General features: G+C 39.6%; 1 protein-coding gene and 1 long non-coding RNA gene across 3 annotated transcripts in view; both read left to right on the forward strand.

Moving 5' to 3' along the window:
• The first annotated feature begins 6,830 nt into the window (after positions 1 to 6,830).
• On the forward strand, positions 6,831 to 9,905 carry LOC133639948 (uncharacterized). Its single transcript, XR_009823876.1, has 3 exons — positions 6,831 to 6,952; positions 7,041 to 7,207; positions 9,849 to 9,905. It is a non-coding gene; the product is annotated as an uncharacterized LOC133639948 (long non-coding RNA).
• Positions 9,906 to 14,110: 4,205 nt separating this feature from the next.
• The window catches only part of myh11a (myosin, heavy chain 11a, smooth muscle), a 46,509-nt gene continuing 43,867 nt past the window's right edge, over positions 14,111 to 16,752 (forward strand). For both annotated transcript variants that reach the window (XM_062032991.1, XM_062032992.1), the window contains exon 1: positions 14,111 to 14,249. The gene's annotated coding sequence lies outside the window, so the exon portion shown is untranslated. The remainder of the gene's footprint in view (positions 14,250 to 16,752) is intronic.

A 16,752-nucleotide genomic window follows, 5' to 3' on the forward strand; every position in this document is an offset into this window, starting at 1 on the left:
CAAATATTTAGGTGTGCTGTTTTTACTAATTACCACTGGGGGGCGGTGTTTCCTTAGAGAAGACTGCCTAGATTAGGTGTTTCCAAACTTTTACAGGCCAAGACCCAAATTGGATATTTACGACATAGACGTAGTCTTGCCGTAACATTCATATTTCGCTTAATGATCTTACAAACAGCAGATTGTATTGCCACAAACATGAATCACAAAAAATGTGTGCCTTCTTGAAAATCAATCAAATAGATTTGCCGCTGAGATAGGCTTCAGCACCCCCCGAAATAGATTTGCAGCTGAGATAGGCTCCATCACCCCTCGCGACCCCGAAAGGGACAAGCGGTAGATAATGGATGGATGACTGTGATGGAAGCTCACATTCATTCATTTGGTGTGCAATCAGATTTTTTTAAACAAATGATAAACATCCACAGAAGCAAGATCACAGTTAGTGCATTTCAGTTCTTCTCTTTTTAAGGGAACCTTAAATTGTTACCACTTTTAACTTTTGAAACTTAATCATTAGGGAGCAGACAATTTACCAGCTCTGAGACCAAGCTGAGCACAGAATTTGAGACCATGAATGAACTCCATTCAACACCTCTACAATGACCACCTTGCACTTTCTGCTTCCTGTATATTTTACCTTATAGTGAACTATGTAACTGTTTATTTAGATTTTTAGCACATGCTGTATCTTCATTTATAATATTTCCCACAACGTCTTAACAAAAAGAGCTAAAGATATATAATGTTAAAGCAAGCTTCCATAGTCCAGACTTGTGTTGCACTGGACCAAACCTTATTTGCAGCGATAAGAGTCCCCTGATTTATTGGTAGTTGATTTGAGTGCACTCTTGTAAATGGCTATATATGTGGAGGAAGATGAGCAGTGGTCGGTCAGTTGGCAGTTTGCCGTATGATTGATGGGACTGCTCCGCCACACTATAAAATAGTCGTGTGTAAACGAGACAGTTGTATAAATATTAAAGGTCGTATTCTTTGACTATAAAACAGTGTGTTCATCTTTGCCTAGGGGCTCAAATTAGAAAGCAAACAAATTCTGTGGGGGTCGAACATATCAACAAATGTATTTTCTTTCAAATAGAAGGCCATTTATGGTTGGGGGTTGAGGAAATAAACAATTTGGACCTATATTTACCCATTTTTGTCAAATAGTAAATTTGCTCCACAAATACAGTTGTCCTTCGCCACATCACATTCAAAATTGTAGCTTTACCACATCGCAATTTTTTTGCCTTATTGAACATTTTCAAGCATAAAAATTGCATTAACCAGTGGTGATTGTAACATATATAGTCACATAAGACTAAAATGAGTCAAATGGTTGTCTATCAGAGGCACACAGGCCACCAGCTCAACTACCAAACCTTAAAAAAATACTAAAACAGTGTTTAACAGGGACATGTGATGCATTTCCTCTTTTATGACTTATAAATGTTCTTACAATGTTGAATACTCATGTTAAACATTTTGATGTGAGCTTGAACAAAGTTTTGGAACCCTGTTTACAGGGTTTTGTGGTTTCGTCTGGGTACATTGTGATGTCACAGCAATATGGATGTATTTATTCAGACATTAGTCCTCCCCCTTCCACAAAACAAGTATAGGATAAAATTATTTTCATCGAATCTTGGCATGCGCATTGTAACACCGACATGCAGTGACCTAAAAGTAATTTAGTTTTAATCAATCACAGTGTGCAGGTGGACCTAAAATCTTTATAATGTTTATGAAGTTCATTTTCGACCGTGTTTGGAAAAAAATGGCGTTGACGACTTCATGATATATATTTTAACATATAGTAAACATTTTCAAAAGACAAACTATGATACTATTGGAGAGGGTGGGGCGTGTTTTAATTTGCAATCTGGGAACACCTCTAGAAACAAATATCTTGCAGACAGACTAATCAGGTTATAAATGTGACTTGTGAAGCAACATTTACAACAAAGAACATCTATTACATATTATCTAGACCACAAAGATGTGTTTTAAATGCAAATTAAAATCATCATAAGTCACCGTTGAAGACAAACCAGTCATGTACTTATGTGTAATATGCACGCTTTGTTGATCACCTGTATGTCAACTTGTCTTTGCAGCTAATATTCATTCAAAGTATGTGTGTATTGATACTTCGGTGCAAAAAGCAGGGATTCCAGGCTTCTCGGGGTGCCTAGAGCACACGAACATGATATGGAGTCTAATTCAAGCTGCCAAAAAGGGTGGAAGAGATCTCCATGTTGTGTTCCTGGACCTAGCAAATGCCTTTGGGTCAGTTCCTCATGATCTCCTCTGGGTGGCATTCCACTATTTCAGTGTCCCGGATTCCATAACTGGTCTTGTCAAAGCCTATTTCCAGGACCTACAGCTATGCCTGACAACTGGTGAGTGTACCACAGCATGGCAGCGACTTGAAATAGGAATAATGGCAGGGTGTACCATCTCACCTCTTGCTTTTACAATGGCTATGGAGGTCATCATCCGAGCCTCTAGGTGGGTGGTAGGAGGTCAAAAGATTAAATCTGGTCTTCGTCTCCCGCCCATAAGAGCCTATATGGATGACATGACCATCCTCACCACAACCAAGGCGTGTGCTAAGGCGGCTGCTGAACAAACTGCAAGAAAACATCCAGTGGGCTCGAATGGAGATAAAGCCAAGCAAGTCTAGAAGCATCTCGGTGGTGAGGGGGAAGCTGATGGAACAACGATTCTGTGTGGGTGAGGAGGCTATACCAACAGTGTCTGAGAAGCCTGTCAAGAGTCTTGGACGTTGGTATCATACCACCCTCAAAGACACAGGGCAGGTGGACCAGCTCAAGAAGGATACTATAACTGGCCTTGAAAACATCGATAAGACCATGCTCCCTGGCCGGTTGAAGCTGTGGTGCCTCCAATTTGGGTTGCTACCCAGGCTAATGTGGCCTCTTACCATCTACGAAGGACCAACCACAAAGGTAGAAAAGTTGGAGAGGGTGGTTAGCTCATTTGCTAGGAAGTGGCTGGGTCTTCCTAAATGCTTCAGTAACATCAGACTGTATGGAAGAGATGTTCTGGAGCTTCCTGTTTCCAGCCTAGTAGAGGAGTTTAAGTGTGCAAAGGTAAGGCTGGAAATGACGCTAACAGAGTCTCGTGGCCCATGTGTTGCCCAAACAGCTCCTACCTTGGTGACCGGAAGGAAATGGACTGCAGCGGCAGATACTCTGCAAGCAAAGGAAGATCTTAGGCACAGAGACATCATTGGCCTTGTGCAACAAGGGAGAGGAGGCCTTGGCCTTGGTGAGAGCAGACCGTTGTGGCATATGGCTGCTCCAGCTCAGCGACGTCGGCTGGTTGTAGAGGAGGTACGTCAGCACGAGCAGGCAACTAGATGTGCAAAGGCTGTCTCACATGTCAAGCAAGGACAGTGGATGAGCTGGGAAGGAGTTGAGAGGAGAAAGGTCTCATGGAGGGAGCTACTGGGCATGGAGGCAGTTCACATCAGCTTCATCTTACGCTCCACTTATGATGTCCTTCCCTCTTCTCCAACCTCAAACAGTGGTACGGAGAGGACCCCACATGCCCCCTCTGTCCATATCCAGCTAACCTCAAACATATTCTCGTTGGCTGCAAGACAAGTCTGTCACAAGGGCGCTACACCTGGCGGCACAACCAGGTTCTGAAGTGTCCAGCAGCCACGTTAGAGGCCAGAAGACTGAAGATCAATGCCCTGCCCCCGCCAAAATTACATCATACATCCACAAGAGAGTTCATCCGAGAAGGTGCAGAGTCAACCAAAGGCCATATACCAGATATAGGCCAGCTCGGAAGGGCTCGCGACTGGAAAATGGCGGTGGATTTCAATCGAAAGCTCTGCTTTCCTTCAGAGATAGCCAGATCAAACCTCAGACCAGACCTTGTGCTCTGGTCCTCCTCACTGCATATCGTGTACATAATAGAACTCACGGTTCCCTGGGAGGCCGCTGTGGAGGAGGCATTTGAACGCAAAAGCCTTAAGTACACCGAACTGGCAGCTGATGCTGAGCAGAATGGATGGAAAGCCAAGGTCTGCCCAGTGGAAGTTGGCTGCAGAGGTTTTGTGGGCTGCTTAAGGACATTGGAGTTCGAGGCCAAACCCTGCAAAACACCATCAAAGCCCTCCCAGGAGCAGCAGAGACAGCCAGTCGGTGGCTGTGGGTGAAGAGGAGAGACACCATCTGGAGCTCTAGTAAGACCTGCATCATATACTGGTTAAAAGCAGAGGGGGGCTCACCTGGGACGCCAGGTGTTGCCGATGAGCCCTCTGGAGGTGTCGTGGGCCTATCATTGAAACACCTGTGAAGGAGGGTGCCCACCTGATGACCCCAATGAAGCTGTCAACCATCCCCCCATCTCCTCTGTCCCCCATTTTGCAATCCCACCCAACTAGGTCCAACACCATAACCGCTTTGAAGCAGCTCCGAAGGAGGTAGCCTACTGTTACCACTCTACTCAGGTTATTTTGTATCATGGGATTGTTCCATCTAGTCCTAAAATTGAACTGAACTTATCTAGACCACAAAGATGTGTTTTAAATGCAAATTAAAATCATGATAAGTCACCGTTGAAGACAAACCAGTCATGTACTTATGTGTAATATGCACGCTCTGTTGATCACCTGTATGTCAACTTGTCTTTGCAGCTAATATTCATTCAAAGTATGTGTGATGTCGTCTGTAAATGTACATCTAGTTTTTATGGTGCCTGCCTTATGACAACAGATTCAATTTAGCTATTGTTTCTCATTCTGACATATTTACTGTGATGTTTTTGCTCATATGTTAATCAATATGCACTGTCCTAATCGAATAATGTTATTCAATTCAATTCAATTCCAAACCTTGATATTCCATTGGAGAAAAAAAACAATACAATAAAGTAGTGTAGTTTAACATTGATGACTTTCATGGGATTGATTCAATACTATTCACAATCAACCTGTTCAGACTTCAGCATCTGGTGGCATAGAAGATGAATGAATGGAAGATGGGAACAATGTACTTAAAGCTCTAAGGCATGAAAGCAGGTCACCAGCCGCTGATGACAATACAGCCGTTGGTCTGCGTTAGCGCTTATAATAACAAAATCACAAATACTTTGTTAATATTCAGGTCACTAAATGGAGTATTTTTGGATGTTTTTTTAGAGGAATTCATGACCGGAATAGAGGATCTCCCATTGACTGCTTTTATTTACGGGTTACAATGCATGATTAAAAAATAACCTACATCCATTGTCATGTCTTTCATAATGATTGGGAACCATAGGCAAATAAAAAAAATTGCAATACCACTTTAAAGGCAGAATTAATTGCTCCCATTAGCTGCATTGGTCGCCACCAAGAATGAGCCGATTTTTACAAGTTAGAGTGGAAAAAAACAACAACTTTTGTCTTCTTGTCTCTTATAAGGATTGTGAATGATGGGCAAAATTCCCCCCAAAAAGTGCAGTTTTTCTTTAAAAACACCACTGTTTTTGGTTTTTGTTTGCTCACCTGCAACTCACCACTAGAACACAGATGTCAAAGTCGTGGCCTGCCACATAATTTTATGTGGCCTGGAAATAATATGTGTTAATAAAGTACTTTATCTTTTCTTACTAAATGTATTTCTTCTTTCCATTTTGACGGAGAAATATATATGTACTGCCTGAAATTGCATATATTTTTAAACTCTATTATACAGTATTGCAAATTTTTTTTACAATATCATACTTTCCAAACGTTTTTTTAAATAAAAATGAATGTTTAAATATCTGCTTGACTTAAAATTTCAAGGCAAGTTATCCATCAAATTGTAAAAATGACAATAGATTTTAAGGTAAAGATTTACGGTGGTTTACACAGCATATAACTGTGAATTGAAAAAAAAAACCTCTAACACTGTTTGTTTTTTTTAACAGTAAAATTCTGGCAACCAAGACATTTTTTACTGTAAAATCCATGGTTGTTGTTTGTCTGGTGTATTACTGTAAATGGGGAAAAAAACAGTACCACTGTTTTTTATGACAGCTCAATTGCCAGAATTAAAAATAAAAGTGGTACTGTTTCTAATTACAGTAATATGTTCTAAAAAACATAAATTTTACTGTAAAATTCTGGTGAATAAGCTGCAATTTTTTACTATAAAAACAGTTTAATTGTTTTTCCATTTACTGTAGTATGTTATAAAGAAACACTGTATATTTTACAATATAATTATAGTGACGGCGTGGCGAAGTTGGTAGAGTGGGGTGTCAGCAATCGGAGGGTTGCTGGTTACTGGGGTTCAATCCCCACCTTCTACCATCCTAGTCATGTCCGTTGTGTCCTTGGGCAAGACACTTCACCCTTGCTCCTGATGGGTGCTGGTAGCGCCTTGTATGGCAGCTCCCGCCATCAGTGTGTGAATGTGTGTGTGAATGGGTGAATGTGGAAATACTGTCAAAGCGCTTTGAGTACCTTGAAGGTAGAAAAGCGCTATACAAGTATAACCCATTTATCATTATTTAGTGACTGAGTAGTCAGTTTTTTACTGTAAAAATGTATGGATTTTTTTTCTTTACGTGTACGTAAAAAATACAAATAATAATTAAATGCATAGGCAAATTCATATATTATTCACTGTTACATGCGGCCCTCTGATGGCATCCATAACAGTGATGTGGCCCTCAATGAAAACGAGTTTGACACCACTGATATAGAAAAATAAACTTTGGTCTTTAAACATTAGGTCACAGTTGTTTGATTTGGTGCTTATCCAGTCCAAGTATACTAATGAGAGGAGAGCTTGAGATTTTAACAATGATGGCGGAATGACAACAGCGAGGCAGAAGAGACATTTCACTTTATCAGCATACAAGTGATTATCTGCGAGGCCAGAATGTCACAATTTGATTGGAAGAAATGAGGGAGCCAGCTGAGCTAGGAGACTGCAAGGTGATGATTTTCCTTATTGAACGTTTGCTCAACTTTGTATTATTAAAACAAATATTTAACTGTAGCAGATATGTCTCATGGTTGATAGGTCTCTTCAACATTGAGTGAAACTCTGGAACAGCCCATCTGGATTGGCAGACCGGGTTGGAGGTCCCCCTTTTCAGGAAGGGCGACCACAGGGTGTATTCCAGCCACATTGGGATCACACTCCTCAGCCTCCATGAGAAAGTCTATTCCAGAGTGCTGGAGAGAACGGTACGACCGCTTAGTCGAACCTCAGCTACAGGAGGCGCAATGTTGTTTTCGTCCTAGTCTTAGAACATTGGATCAGCTTTACACCCTTGCAAGCCTTGTTAGTGGTGCTGCAGGAGTATGGGTTTCATGACACCCCATTACACCCCACCTTGTCATTTAGTCTTTGTCGAGCCTGTTCAAAATGAATGTTGGCCTCTGATCTGTTCAGCATTTTTATGCACAGATTTTGTAAACACAAACAAGGGTGTCCAGTTTGGGTAGGCTGACCATATTCTGGAATCCCAAAAAGAGGACACATATATGCGTGCCAAGGCATATACGTATAGGTGAAAATTTGCCAATGATACTCGAACTTGCTTTATAAATAATATATTTATTTAAATAAATAAAAATTTCTCTGTTGACAGCAGTGTTGGCGCTATGAATTTTCAAAATGGGGTCCCAGGGACCCCATCAAGTCATAAAAATGGGGTCACACGGTACATTTTTGGGGTCCCACTTTTTTGTAAGCGTTTTGAAAACAAATGACAAATGTATGCATTATCCTGTTACATCTCACATTCTATATTGTGTTTTGGAAAAATGTCATAAACGTTACTTCATTCATAAAAAAAAAAAAAATACAAAAGAAAACAAATGTATGCATATGTAAATGTATTCAGTGATAAACATTCATTCACTTTCTTCTTTCCTTCATGGATCTAAACTTTACCGCTGCTGGTAGTTTTTTCTATGTTTTTATTTAATAAGTTGTAGGTGTATTTATTTCGGTATAAAAGTGTAAAAAGTGTTTTACTTGGGTCATGAAATGATGATAATGGTGTGCCAGGGCATACATACATTTTATATTTAACGCTTAAATCTCTGGAGTCTACATCAACTTCGGATCGATTCCTCATTTCAAAATAATTTAGTTTTTTTTATGTTGTTTTTTTGTTTTTGTTTTTCGCCCTTTTTTGTCAAACAAAACTAAGTTTTTTATGGCAAACACACAAATTATGCAACATTTTTCACCAAAAATATTTTTCAAAGTGTAATATTTGATGTGAGGTAATCGGAACCTTGGATAGGTCAATAATTCATAATAACATTGATTTTGATTCAATATTATGTTTTGAGCAATGACCGTTTGAAAGAAAAAAAACAGCTTTGTTTTATTAGTCAACATTGCAACTGTTTCTAAATTACATTTCACCTGTAAGCTTTTTTATTTCACTTTTGTTATGTTTTTGTTTATTTTAATAGTATTTTTAGAATGTGCCGTGGGCCTTTAAAACATTAGCTGTGGGCCGCAGGAGGCTGCCTCCATGACTTGGACCCAAACAAGTGGGAGAAAATTAATAAATATGAGCCACAGCAATACGGTCATGAAAAATCCTCATAGACCAGGGATGTCCAAAGTGCGGCCCGGGGGCCATTTGCGGCCCGCAGGTAATTTTTTAATGGCCCCACGGCCCATTTTAAAATACGATTAAAAAAATTAAAAACATAAAAAGTGGTATGAAAGACCAAACAGGAGAAATGTAACAAGAAAATGTAGCAATGTTTACTCTAATAACACAAAGCTGCCATGCAGGCTGTTTCTTTCTTTAAAAAATAATAATGAATCAAAATCAATGTTATTATGAATTATTGACCTATCCAAGGCTCCAATTACGTCACATTAAATATTGCACTTTGAGATATTTTTTTGGGAAAATGTTGCATATTTTGTGTTTGCCATATAAAAAAATTTAGCTTTTTTTTTTTTTAAAGAAGGGCCTAAAACGAACAAACAAAAAACATAAACAACAATACAACGTATGATTGACGGATAGATCTGAAGTTGATCTTGAGATTATTGTGTTAAAAGTAAACAGTAAAAACAAATGGATACTTTATTTTTTAACACTTTAATGAGTAGGACCCGTTTGGTTCCCCAATAATTTTTGTGTGATTTGTTTTTAAGTGTCATTGCTCAAAAAATAATAATGAATTAAAATCAATGGTGTTATGAGTTATTGACCTTTTTAAGGCTCCAATTATTATATAATCTGAAATATTCCTCTTAAAAATTTTATTGGGTGAAAATATTGCATATTTTGTGTTTTTTCCATAAAAAAAGCGGGTTTTCTTTGACAAAAAGAGCATACGGACAGATAGACCTAATGTTGATCTAGAGATAATAATACTGAATAATCACACATTCTAAATATTTTTTGGACCAAAACCCTTTGGGGTCCCCGGGATCAAGCCTGAATGGAGGCCTTAATGTATATTTTTTATACATATATTGTATTGGTTTATGAAATAAAAAAATATCAAAATGGCCCCCGCTTGCTTTGATTTTTCAGTGTGCGGCCCTCAGTAGAAAAAGTTTGGACACCCCTGCCACAGACTATCACTTCTAGTACTACTGCAAAGCTATTGCTGCTGTACCATATTTAGTCACTGGGGATCGTAGTGTTCGTCTGCGCTACTCTTTAAAAGTAACACGGAAAACTAAGATTCCAAACAGACCCCCCCTCTCCTTATATGGAACACACTGCAACTTCTGTTCAATATGTCTCCTTCTTTATTTCCCTCCACCTCCTCCACATTGGCCCCTCGTCTCATTCTTCTTCCCTCCCTACTCCTTGTCCCCTCACTACGCACCGGTCAGCCTACCTTTTAAAACTTGAGAGCATCACCACTGCCTGCGTGATGTTGGCCAGAGGGAGTGCTCAGGTCCTCCTTGTAAGTACACACACACACACACACACCAGTGCTTCCACTCTGGCACAGAACAGGCTCCAGCTATCAACTCTCACCTTGATTTATTGGCGCAAATAGTACACTGTCCTTATATAGGAAGTTCCACTGGAAAGACGGAGGGGGAAAGAGAGTGGGGAGGGAGGTAATGTGAAGGCTGGGGTACCGCTGTTTGTGGTGGTGGAATTCGAAAGAGCTGTACACACACACACACACTGACCCTACACCATCTGAATTATGACTTTGCTTATTGAGGGGGGATCTTTCCGGAGCGGTTACAGTAAAGGGGATTCCTGTGAAGGGGACCGCTGACTTGCCTTATGAGGAGTGACTGAGTCAATTACATATTCCATATACTGAACAAATTAAATATTTAACCCCACAATTGAGAAAATGTAACAATGTGCAAGCAAGCCTCAAAGTTAGCCAAATATGTCCCTTCTCCTAATGTCCCTTCTCCTAATAAACCAACCTTATCAGCTATGCGATGTACAGGTAAAGTAATAATTGAGGTCAAAATCTTAAATTTTCTGCCCAAAGCCTGTTCAAGGTCACGCGTAAACTGGCGCCTCAATATGGAAGCTCTAAAAACTACAACACAGATGACGGGGAGAATACACACGATGTAAAGTGAGCCATGTATTTAGGACTGCCCACAAAACGGTGCATTCTGTAGAGAGGGTCAGAAAGCAGCTTGAAGACACAATCTATGCCAGGGATGCCCAAATTGTGGCTACCAAATTTAGTACATATTCATACTGACCTCTTTCAAGCAGTACAATCATTGATGGCACGTCCGCAAGGCTACACTTTACAAAAAAAAGTCAGTTGATTTTACTGTAAAATCCTGGCAGCTCAGTCACCAGAAATGTACAGTAAAATCATCAGTGGTACCATTTTTCCATTTACAGTAATGCACTGTAAAAACATGGTATGTAGATTTTTTACGGTAAAAATGTAGCAGCTCAGTCACCAAGAATGTGCGGTTAAAATAACAGTAATATTATTTCTCATTTCATTTAAATTCCACTCACCAGAATTTGAACGTAAAAACAACAGCGGTACCATTTTTGGTGTAAAAAACACCAAAGATTTTTTACAGGAAAATTCTGGTGACTAAGTTGAAGTGAATTATATTTATATAGCGCTTTTCTCTAGTGACTCAAAGCGCTTTACATGGTGAAACCAAATATCTAAGTTACATTTTCAAACCAGTGTGGCCGGCACTGGGAGCAGGTGGGTAAAGTGTCTTGCCCAAGGACACAACGGAAGTGACTAGGATGGCAGAAGTGGGGATCGAACCTGGAATCCTGAAGTTGCTCTACCTACCGAGCTATACCGCCCCAGTAGTCAGATTTTTACTGTAAAATCTATAGATTTTTTTTTTTTACAAGCAAACTAGTTGCTATCTATTGAACATGACAATCTCTACTGCATTATATTTGTACAACCCCCGTTTCCATATGAGTTGGGAAATTGTGTTAGATGTAAATATAAACGGAATACAATGATTTACAAATCATTTTCAACCCAAATTCAGTTGAATGTGCTACAAAGACAACATATTTGATGTTCAAACTGATAAACTTTTTTTTTTTTGCAAATAATCATTAACTTTAGAATTTGATCCCAGCAACACGTGACAAAGAAGTTGGGAAAGGTGGCAATAAATACTGATAAAGTTGAGGAATGCTCATCAAACACTTATTTGGAACATCCCACAGGCAAATTGGGAACAGGTGTGTGCCATGATTGGGTATAAAAGTAGATTCCATGAAATGCTCAGTCATTCACAAACAAGGATGGGGCGAGGGTCACCACTTGGTCAACAAATACGTGAGCAAATTGTTGAACAGTTTAAGAAAAACCTTTCTCAACCAGCTATTACAAGAAATTTAGGGTTTTTCACCATCTACGGTCCGTAATATCATCAAAGGGTTCAGAGAATCTGGAGAAATCACTGCACGTAAGCAGCTAAGCCTGTGACCTTCGATCCCTCAGGCTGTACTGCATCAACAAGCGACATCAGTGTGTAAAGGATATCACCACATGGGCTCAGGAACACTTCAGAAACCCACTGTCAGTAACTACAGTTGGTCGCTACATCTGTAAGTGCAAGTTAAAAGTCTCCTATGCAAGGCGAAAACCGTTTATCAACAACACCCAGAAACGCTGTCAGCTTCGCTGGGCCTGAGCTCATCTAAGATGGACTGATACAAAGTGGAAAAGTGTTCTGTGGTCTGACGAGTCCACATTTCAAATCGTTTTTGGAAACTGTGGATGTCGTGTCCTCCGTACCAAAGAGGAAAAGAACCATCCGGATTGTTATAGGCGCAAAGTTGAAAAGCCAGCATCTGTGATGGTATGAGGGTGTATTAGTGACCAAGACATGGGTAACTTACACATCTGTGAAGGCGCCATTAATGCTGAAAGCTACATACAGGTTTTGGAGCAACATATGTTGCCATCCAAGCAACGTTACCATGGACGCCCCTGCTTATTTCAGCAAGACAATGCCAAGCCACGTGTTACATCAACGTGGCTTCATAGTAAAAGAGTGCGGGTACTAGACTGGCCTGCCTGTAGTCCAGACCTGTCTCCCATTGAAAATGTGTGGCGCATTTAGAAGCCTAAAATACCACAACAGAGACCCCCGGACTGTTGAACAACTTAAGCTGTACATCAAGCAAGAATGGGAAAGAATTCCACAAATGTGTCTCCTCAGTTCCCAAACGTTTACTGAGTGTTGTTAAAAGGAAAGGCCATGTAACACAGTGGTGAACATGCCCTTTCCCAACTACTTTGGCACATGTTGCAGCCATGAAATTCTAAGTTAATGATTATTTGCAAAAAATAAAAATAAAGTTTATGAGTTTGAAAATCAAATATTTTGTCTTCGTAGTGCATTCAATTGAATATGGGTTGAAAAAGATTTGCAAATCATTGTATTCTGTTTATATTTACATCTAACACAATTTCCCAACTCATATGGAAATGGGGTTTGTATATGGCAGTATTAGGCTACTCGTGGTGCTGGTGCATGGTAACAATCTATGTTTGGCCCATTTTCACTTTGGCTCTTGGAGACAAAAAGTTGTTGCACCCCTGATCAATGCACACTTTGACCAAAGAAACCCCATTACATGTTATGTAGACCACAAGGAAGTGTTTTAAATGTAAAAAAAATCATAAAAAGAGCCATTTCAATCCTATCCATCAAATTAGTTAACTGACTCAAGGAAGACTTTAAGTAACCCTTAAAAAGGTGCATATTTTTTAAGTCAAATTCAGGATCCACTTGTGTGGCCCATCATTGAAACAAAGTAGTGTCTTATTGCACGACATGTTAATATATGATAAAAACACACTTTCTGTAGGCATGTGTCCACAGAGTTTCTCAGATCAGCTCTATTTTGCTCCATATTATTGCACGTCTCCTATTCATTTCATTTCATTTCATTTTTAATGTATCCCCTTCATTGATGAACATCTTTGATCAACAGACAATTAAACCTCAGCAACTAAACACACATGCCTGAGAAGGAAAAGGATGAAGAAAATCTTTTATTTTCCTGCCCCTTTCAACATAATACGTATAGTCTTACTTAATGGATAGCATACAAACCAAACAAATACATCCAAATATAATGAAAACAAACAAAAAACACAACAAGTGCAAAACTTCATGAAGTACAAACCGCAAACCAAAAAAAGTAACATACACCTCACGGGATGATACAAAACCAGACAAAAAAATAAGTAAAATAATAAATATAAAGCAAAATGTAAACACTTACGACTGTCCATGTGATCTTATTGTTCTGTCTTTATATATTTTTTTCAATTGGAATATATTTTTTTACAGTCTTTTATCTGATTGTCAAGAGAATTCCATAGTCCTTTACCATGAATTGGTTAACGTGGACCCCGACTTAAACAAGTTGAAAAACTTATTCGGGTGTTACCATTTAGTGGTTAAAATGTACGGAATATGTACTGTACTGTGCAATCTACTAATAAAAGTCTCAATCAATCAATCAATACATTGCATCACTAGCCAACCTGCCGGAGCGTCCAGTGCGCATGCTCACTGCCTCATCGTGGATGGTCCTGTACTTCCGGGTGGAGGAAAGTGCAGCTGTGAAGCCCCGCCCACGCGCGCGACCGAGCAGTTTAAATGGTAAGGCTGACAATTTGACAGGGGTCTTTTCGGACTGTTCGTGTGGGGAGTACTTCGTCTGCGCCGGACGCTCCAAAACCACAGCTTTCCTCTTCCAAGGCTTTCCTCGAAACACGTCTTTTTTCACTTTAAGTGAGTATGTATTCGAACTTAGAATTTAGGGTTTGGGTGTTACGCCAACGCTGAGTGTGGGGCGTTTGAGGAACAGGAAGACTGTTGTAATATTGAACTGTAATTTCTGTTCGGGTTTATAGAAATTACTGTCATGGTTTTTGAAATAAGTGGTGGTGTTTTTAAAATTTCTAATAACATGGGTTACGTCAAAAATAAAGTATTTGTAAAAAAAAATGGTGATGGCGCGTATTTTAGTGCCTTAATCTGCCTCTTGTATAAAGGTAGACTAGGTGTAAATATAAATTAGCATTGCTATCCAAATGTTATTTGTAAGCATTGTGGCATTTTCCTTTGAGTTACCAAAAAGCAACTTCAGATTTATTGTTATGAAACTTAACCAAAATATTGTGACTTCATTAAATAAACAAACCACACCACGTTTTATAAAATTAAAAAACACTACAGAACTCCCACAGCCACAATCCCTTGAAAGAAGTGTCATTCTTCTGCTTTAATCCGAATACTGCTGTTCCCATGTTGTTTAACACCAAGCAATTTAGATCTAAATGTGTTTATGGTCACTGAGAAAAATGTTGTTCCGAGAGAGGAAATGAGTCAAATCTTCACAGGACCTGCAAAGGTCACTTTGTTCCCTGGGTTCTTTCTCGTCGTGTTTACTGCAGCAATCGTACAATAATCTCTATTACACAATAATTGTTTCTTATTCTTGTACAACCATGTGAAAGAATTGGCGCGCCCCACGCATAGGTGTCCAAACTTTTTCCCCCGAGGGCAGTGTACAGAAAAATAGAAGGATGTGGGTCCACTTTGATACATTTTTAATTTCTGAAGGCCAAATGAGCTGCATTCCAAAAATGGCCAGAAACTTGAGGGTTCCTGGTTCGAATCCAGCTTCCGTTGTGTCCTTGTGCAAGACACTTCACCCACCCACTTTTCTCTCAGTGCCGCTCACACTGCTTTATATGTAGATTACGGGTTACACAATGTAAAGTGCTAAGAGTCTCTAGAGAAAAAGCGATATATAAATATAATTCACTTCATATCTAATCTTTTTTTTAAATTATAATTATTATTACAATATTTATTTATTTATTTTAACAATAAATAATTATTCAAATTAGTGCTGACAAAGCAGGGTGTAAATGATAAACACTGTAGGTAACAATAGAAGTTGTTTTTTTTGTTTCTTTTCACCCACCCACTTTTCTCCCAGTGCCACCCACACTGCTTTATATGTAGATTACGGGTTACACAATGCAAAGTGCTTAGAGTCTCTAGAGAAAAAGCGCTATATAAATATAATTCACTTCATATCAATCTAATTCCCTTGAGATATTTAATTTATTGTTATTGTTCTTGACTAGGGCAGCACGGTGGAAGAGGGGTTAGTGCATCTGCCTCACAATACGAAGGTCCTGAGTAGTCCTAAATTCAATCCCGGGCTCGGGATCTTTCTGTGTGGAGTTTGCATGTTCTCCCCGTGACTGCGTGGGTTCCCTCCGGGTACTCCGGCTTCCTCCCACCTCCAAAGACATGCACCTGGGGATAGGTTGATTGGCAACACTAAATTGGCCCTAGTGTGTGAATGTGAGTGTGAATGTTGTCTGTCTATTTGTGTTGGCCCTGTGATGAGGTGGTGACTTGTCCAGGGTGTACCTCGCCTACCGCCCGAATGCAGCTCAGATAGGCTCGAGCGACCCCAAAAGGGACAAGCGGTAGAAAATGGATGGATGGATGGATGTTCTTGATTAATATTATAAATGTGATATAAAAATCCTGTTTACACTTTAACTTACCATATCTTGCAATACATTTGTACACATGTTCATCATGACAGGACGCATGAAAATTGTCACTGACAAAAAAACAAGAAGCAGGCCGCAAATGACCCCTCAACCGTACTGTGGGCACCCCTGACTTATGGGGTCAAACTTTGGCAATTGATGATAGCGCCACCATGTGGTGTGTTTGTCAGAAAAATAATAGCGCCTGCCACACAGTAGGGGAGCTTGTTTTGTGTGCAGTAGTTCAGAAGCAGAACTTAGACTTGGACTTAGACTTAGACTTCCTTTTATTGTCATTCACTTTTGAACTTTACAGTACAGATAAGAACGAAATTCCGTTGCATTAGCTTGCTGTAGTGCAGGATAAAAGAGCAATAAGGTTCAGATATAAATAAATAGATTACTGTACCGATAAATATATTGCACTTTTGCATATGCATCCACATTTATGGATGTATGTTATATTGTCTTTATATTCCAGTGAGTTAATCAGTTTTTGAGGGAGAAATGAGGGTATTAGTATGATGCGTTCAAGAGTCTTATGGCCTGAGGAAAGAAGCTGTTACAGAACCTGGAGGTTCTGCTACGGAGGCTGTGGAACCTCTTTCTAGAGTCCAGCAGTGAAAACAGTCCTTGGTGAGGGTGGGAGGAGTCTCTGCAGATTTTCTGAGCCCTGGTCAGGCAGCGGCTTTTTGCGATTTCCTGGATAGGAGGAA

The sequence above is a fragment of the Entelurus aequoreus genome, linkage group LG22, assembly GCF_033978785.1.
Source record: "Entelurus aequoreus isolate RoL-2023_Sb linkage group LG22, RoL_Eaeq_v1.1, whole genome shotgun sequence".
In the NCBI taxonomy this organism is placed as follows: domain Eukaryota; kingdom Metazoa; phylum Chordata; class Actinopteri; order Syngnathiformes; family Syngnathidae; genus Entelurus; species Entelurus aequoreus.